Source organism: Palaemon carinicauda, chromosome 36, assembly GCF_036898095.1.
Source record: "Palaemon carinicauda isolate YSFRI2023 chromosome 36, ASM3689809v2, whole genome shotgun sequence".
NCBI classification, from domain to species: domain Eukaryota; kingdom Metazoa; phylum Arthropoda; class Malacostraca; order Decapoda; family Palaemonidae; genus Palaemon; species Palaemon carinicauda.
The window spans coordinates 70394792-70401395 of NC_090760.1; positions in this window are offsets into that span (position 1 = coordinate 70394792).

The window sequence follows — 6604 nt, forward strand, 5'->3', positions numbered from 1 at the left end:
GAGAGACTTGCTTCTGTGTCCAGTCAGGGCGGTACGTAAGTACCTCGAGAGGACAGCCAAACTACGCCCCAAAACCAAGAGTCTGTTCGTCTCCTCGGGACTGGTAAAGAAGCCAGTCTCCAAAAATACTATCTCCTTCTAGCTGCGGCAGGTGATCATGAGAGCCTACAGTAATGCAGGGGTTCCTCTTCCAGGGAAGCCTAGACCCCACGACATTAGAGGGCCAAGTACTTCGTTGGCCTTTGAGAAGAACATGGCAGTGGGCCAAATCCTGAGGGCAGGTACATGGTCTAGTCAGTCAACCTTCACAGCTCACTACTTAAAGGATTGTTCAAGGAGATCCCTGGACGGATTCTCTCTCGGTCCCGTCATTTCCGCGCTCCAAAAGATTTAAAGGTGTAGCCCTGGGAAAACCACGGGCAGTAAGTACAAAAGAGACAGGTTCCTTCCTTAACCCCCTTTTTCCCCTTTTACCTTCCCTGAAATGACCCTAAAATCCTTTAACTGCCATGGGATACACTGTCAGTGAAAGAATACGTCTCCAAGGATTTTTACAGAGGCGAGTTACTTACACACTTACGGGTAGTTTTCCCTATTTCTCGTGTTTTCCTTTGGGAGTCGGCAGAACCTAGCCTCCTATCTAGGTTCCTTTTTCTCTCATCACAGTCTCTGGGTCCTGAGGGACACTCCCACCTCCTAAGGTATAAGTCTCCTAAGAAAGTAGTTTGAGGTAAGTAATTTGTATTTTTCCTAACAGTACTTACCTCAAACTACTTTCGGGTTATGGCCCACCCATCCTACCTCGAGTGCCTTACAGGACTTAGTAGAAACCTATCTGTCAAAAACTTACTGGAGCTCGAGACCTGAGCAAGCATGCTCTCTGACCCCAGGTTGCCTCATGGCGTGTATCACTCCGCCAGAGGTTAACCCCGCATAGAAAACGGGAGTAGGGTAAACTTCACAAAATTCTGGTCAGTTGGGAGGAGATTCCAGACACTCCTAAGAAAGTAGTTCGAGGTAAGTACTGTTAAGAAAAATACAAATTACTTAAAATTTGTGATTTTTTATATACAGAAAATTATTGCCTTTCACAACTTTATTAGGGGGTAAGATATTTGCTCAGAGAATGGGTTAAAATGTTTTTGCAGTTAAGAAAAAAATTAATAATTTGTATTTTTCTCAACTATACAAACATGAGTCCTGTAATGGGAGTATGTCATCAGCTTAAGTCACTACTGCCAACGATGCATTGTTGAAACTGAAAGCCTGAGGGGAGGATCTTGTTAGAGCTGCTCTAGGTAATTATTCGGCCCGGAGATATGAGAATTGACACTATGAAGAACTGACCGCAGTAATTTAAATGCAGATTTCAATTTAGAGGAGTCAAACATTGTGATCAATGGCAGTCATCAAGCCCTTGATTGGCTCCACGGAAGCCCCCCTAAGTTCGTAAAAGTCGATGATGAGGGAGTGTACCTTGTAAAAACAGACTTTCTTCGAGGATCTCAAACTCTGTTGGCATAGGACCTGAGTTGGGTTTCCTAGTGTTGATATCCTGAGACTTCTCCCCCATCTTGAAGGGTGGGGATTCTACATGAACTACCTAAGATTCATGCCTCCCTTTAGAATACTTGCGAACAGGGCTGAGAACAAACCCAGCCCTAAACTCTGCAGCAGTAGAGAACTGATGAGCATTGCTTGAACTCCACTTCAGAAGACAAAATGGCACAAGGTACCTTGGTCTCTGAGGGGGTAAGAAGGAAGAAGTGGAACTTATTGGCCCATAGTTGTATCCAAAAAGTGTCTACCCCTGACAGAAGTAAGACTACAACGGATCCTAGTTCCTTTGCACAATGTAGACTGAGGAGTCCCAATTATAGAGTCCATGCACAACACTTGAGAAGCTGGTTCAATCATACTACCCGTGGCCATCACAAAATGTTTAATCTCTTCCAACTGACATAGGTCATTTTTGAAGAACACTTGAAGATTTCCATCCTGTGTAAGCCTGCAAAGGACATAGATTGGAAAGAATTTAAGGAAGAGGTAACTTTTCTAGGGTCATGACCCACTGAAATACATTTCAGGTCAGCCTTCCTGATGAAGTAGGTGAGTTTGGACCTTGGCTGTTTCAAAGAAAGATTAGATCCTGTCGACTCCCCTTTAAAAAGTTGGCTGCCTTTAAAGGCCCGGCTCGTGGATAGGTAGGCTTTAAGGCACTTTATGGGGCACAGAGAAGGGTCCTCCTGTAGTGGAACAATCTTTCAGGGGCCCCAGCGTTTCGTGGCAAGTTCATTTTTTGCCAAGAATGCATGGTCTGGATAAAGATTTCCCTCCCCTGAATCCAAGAATTCAATGTGGCCATCATCCCTTGAAAGGACCACAATCTCACTGACTCTAGCACCAGAAGCCATAGCAAGCAAAAAGATATACTTTTGAGTAAGATCCCTAAGAGAGGCAGAAGCGTTAGCTATCGAAGAGGAAAAGTGCAGGACTTTATCCAACGACCATGAAATAGCCTTGGGAGAATCATTAGGTTTCAGTTTAGCACAAGTCTTCGGGATCTTATTGAACAGCTCGCTATTGAATTCAAAATCAAAAGCATACGGGATGGGTCTAGTTATTGCCGACTTACACAAGGCAATAGTTGTAGAGGCTAGACCTTGATTATGTAGTGAAATAAAGAAAGAAGTCCACAGAAATAGAAGAAGGATGATGACTTTTCACAAACGCGGCCCATTTTTTCCTGGGAGACAAATATTGTCATTTTGTGGTGTTGGCTTTGTACTCTTCTATGAAGGCAATTCTTTCCCTTGCAGCTCTGAACTTTCTTTGAGCCGCGAGGGCAAGAAAATCATTAGCTGAAGGGTTTTCATTATCCAAGAGGTAGCAAAGACAGTCGTCTGTTGAACAACCTGGGACAGCACCGGAGATGGTAGAGGAGTTTGAGTTCCAAAATAAGAGGGTACCAATTGCTCTTAGGCCACTTAGGAGCCACCAGAGCTGCAGTTCCCCTGAGAGTTCACAGTTTATTCAGTACTTGCAGTAGGAGGTTGAATGGAGGAAATAGGTATACCTGTATGTGAGACCACTGGTTCCAATCCAGAGACATCGCATCCATTCCTGTTGCTTCTGGATCTAGGTTTGGTGCTTCATACCAGGGACGCTTCTTGTTGAAGCTCGTCACAGAAATCGATTTGCATTTCTGGGACTTACTCTAGAGTGAAACAGAATGATTTTGCGTCCATAGACTATTCTGTTTCCTGAGGCTTTGATCTCGACAGGGCATCCGTCGTCAAATTGTCACCCAACCCCTTCAAAGTGAACTGCTGAGAGATGCCATTTCCTCCTTTTTGCTAAGGCGAGAATGGCTAGGATTACACTGTTGATCTGAGGAGATCTGGAGCCCTGCCTGTTGACACAGTGTACTATTACAGTGTTGTCGATGACCAATTTGATGTGTGATTTCTTCTTTGGACATAGTCCCTTTTGAGTCAGAAATACTGCCATAGCTTCCAGCACATTGATGTGAAACTTCTGAAATGTGATCGACCACTGACCCTGCACTTTCTTGGGAGAGGAGAGTCCGCCCCAACCTTGTTCCGAGGTGTCCATGTGAATAGTCACAAAAGGAGGGTACTGTAGAGGGACTTGGCTCGATAGACTTTTGGCAGTGGACCATGGCTTGAGCTGCTTCCGCAGTATGACCGGAGTTTTGTGGCGAAGATCTCTCCGAGCATTGAATGCCTTTCTTCTCCAGACTGTTGGCATCTTTAGTCTTGCTTTTAGGATTGGGTCTGTCACAGCCGCGACAGTAGGTTGGCCAAGGCACCAGCCACCAGTTGAGGTACTACCACTAGAGAGTTACGGCGTCTTTTGACTGGCCAGACAGTACTACATTGGATCCTTCTCTCTGGTTACGGTTACGGTTCATTTTCCCTTTGCCTACACATACACCGAATAGTCTGGCCTATTCTTCACATATTCTCCACTGACAACACTAACTCCCCATTACTATTATTATTATTATTATTATTGCATTCTAGTCTATAACCCTAGATGGTAAAGCAAGATGCTATAAGCCCAAAGGCTCCAACAAGGAAAAATAGCATGGTGAGGAAAGGAAATAAATAAACTACAAGAGGAATAAACAATCAAAATAAAATATTTCAAAAACAGTAACATCAAAATGACAAATTTGGAAGTAATTTGTATTTTTCCTAATGATACAAACCTGCAGCTATTTATTAGGGTATTACTTTCGACAAAGCTGAAAGACGAGCCATTAGACTTTTAGTGAGGGTTAACCACCCATACCACTAGTTACCAGGGGGGTGAGGGTTAGTAGCTACCCCTCTCACTCACACATCTGTGACTGTAGCTCACTTTGCTTGGAGGTAGGACTTCAAGGGGGACTAGGTTGGCGGGCAAATCTGTATAAATAGTTACAGGTTTGTATTGTTAGAAAAAATGTTATTTTCATTAGTAAAATAAATTTTTGAATATACTTACCCGATGATCATATAGCTGTCAGCTCTGCTGCCCGACAGAAAAAACCTACGGGCGGAATACGCCAGCGATCGCTATACAGGTGGGGGTGTACATCAACAGCGCCATCTGTCGAGTAGGTACTCAAGTACTCTATGTCAACACAGAACCAATTTTCTCCTCGGTCCACTGGGTCTCTATTGGGGAGGAAGGGTGGGTCCTTTAATTTATGATCATCGGGTAAGTATATTCAAAAATTTATTTTACTAATGAAAATAACATTTTTCAATATTAAACTTACCCGATGATCATATAGCTGATTCACACCCAGGGGGGTGGGTAGAGACCAGCATATATGTTAACCTTAAGAGCTAAGTATTCCGTATTTCATTTTAGCAGTTATTCAAAATAACAAACATAAAATTAATAAGTACCTGGTAAGGAAGTCGACTTGAACAATTACTCTGCCTTTTTAAGTACATCTTCCTTACTGAGCCTCGCGATCCTCACAGGACGCTGAGCGACTCCTAGGAGCTGAAGTATGAAGGGCTGCAACCCATACTAAAGGACCTCATCACAACCTCTAATCTAGGCGCTTCTCAAGAAAGAATTTGACCACCCGCCAAATCAACCAGGATGCGAAAGGCTTCTTAGCCTTCCGGACAACCCAAAAACAACGATAAAAAGCATTTCAAGAGAAAGATTAAAAAAGGTTATGGGATTATGGGAATGTAGTGGCTGAGCCCTCACCCACTACTGCACTCGCTGCTACGAATGGTCCCAGGGTGTAGCAGTTCTCGTAAAGAGACTGGACATCTTTAAGGTAAAATGATGCGAACACTGACTTGCTTCTCCAATAGGTTGCATCCATTACACTCTGCAGAGATCTGTTTTGTTTGAAGGCCACTGAAGTTGCGACAGCTCTAACTTCATGTGTCCTTACCTTCAGCAAAGCATGGTCCTCCTCATTCAGATGGGAATGAGCTTCTCGAATTAAAAGCCTGATATAATAAGAAACTGCATTCTTCGACATTGGTAAAGAAGGTTTCTTAATGGCACACCATAAAGCTTCTGATTGTCAACGTAATGGCTTAGTCCGTTTCAAATAGTACTTAAGAGCTCTTACTGGGCATAGTACTCTTTCTTGTTCATTTCCAACCAAACTAGCAAGGCTTGGAATTTCGAACGATTTGGGCCAAGGACGAGAAGGAAGTTCGTTTTTGGCTAAAAAACCAAGCTGTAAGGAACATGTAGCCGTTTCAGATGTAAAATGTTATTTTTATTAATAAAATAAATTTTTGAATATACTTACCCGATAATCATGTAGCTGTCAACTCCGTTGCCCGACAGAATTCTATGGAGGGATACGCCAGCTATCACAATACTAGAAGGGGGTGTACTTACCAGCGCCACCTGTGGCCAGGTACTCAATCATTTGTTGTTTACACCTCCTCAATTATTCCTCGGTCCACTGGTTCTCTCTGGGGAGGAAAGGGAGGGTCGATTAAATCATGATTATCGGGTAAGTATATTCAAAAATTTATTTTATTAATAAAAATAACATTTTTCAATATTAAACTTACCCGATAATCATGTAGCTGATTCACACCCAGGGAGGTGGGTGAAAACCAGTGTACATGATTAAAGGATAGCTAAGTATCCCCAAATTTCATATAACAGTTATCTCAAATAACAATGAAATAATAAGTACCTGGTAAGGAAGTCGAATAGAACCGTTACTCTGCCTTTTATTTAAAGTTCGTCTTCCTTACTGAGCGCAGCGTTCCTCTTGGAGGCTGAATCAACCCAAAGGTGCCAAAGTACAAGGGGTTGCAACCCTACTAAAGGACCTCTACCAAACCTTTAACCCAGGCGCTTCTCAAGAATGAATAGACCACCCGCCAAATCCAAGGATGCGGAAGGCTTCTTAGCCTACCGTAACAACCATAAAAACAACAATAAAAGTATTCAAGAGAAAGGTTAAAAAGGTTATGGGATTATGGGAATGTAGTGGCTGAGCCCTCACCTACTACTGCACTCGCTGCTACGAATGGTCCCAGGGTGTAGCAGTTCTCGTAAAGAGACTGGACATCTTTCAGATAAAATGATGCAAACA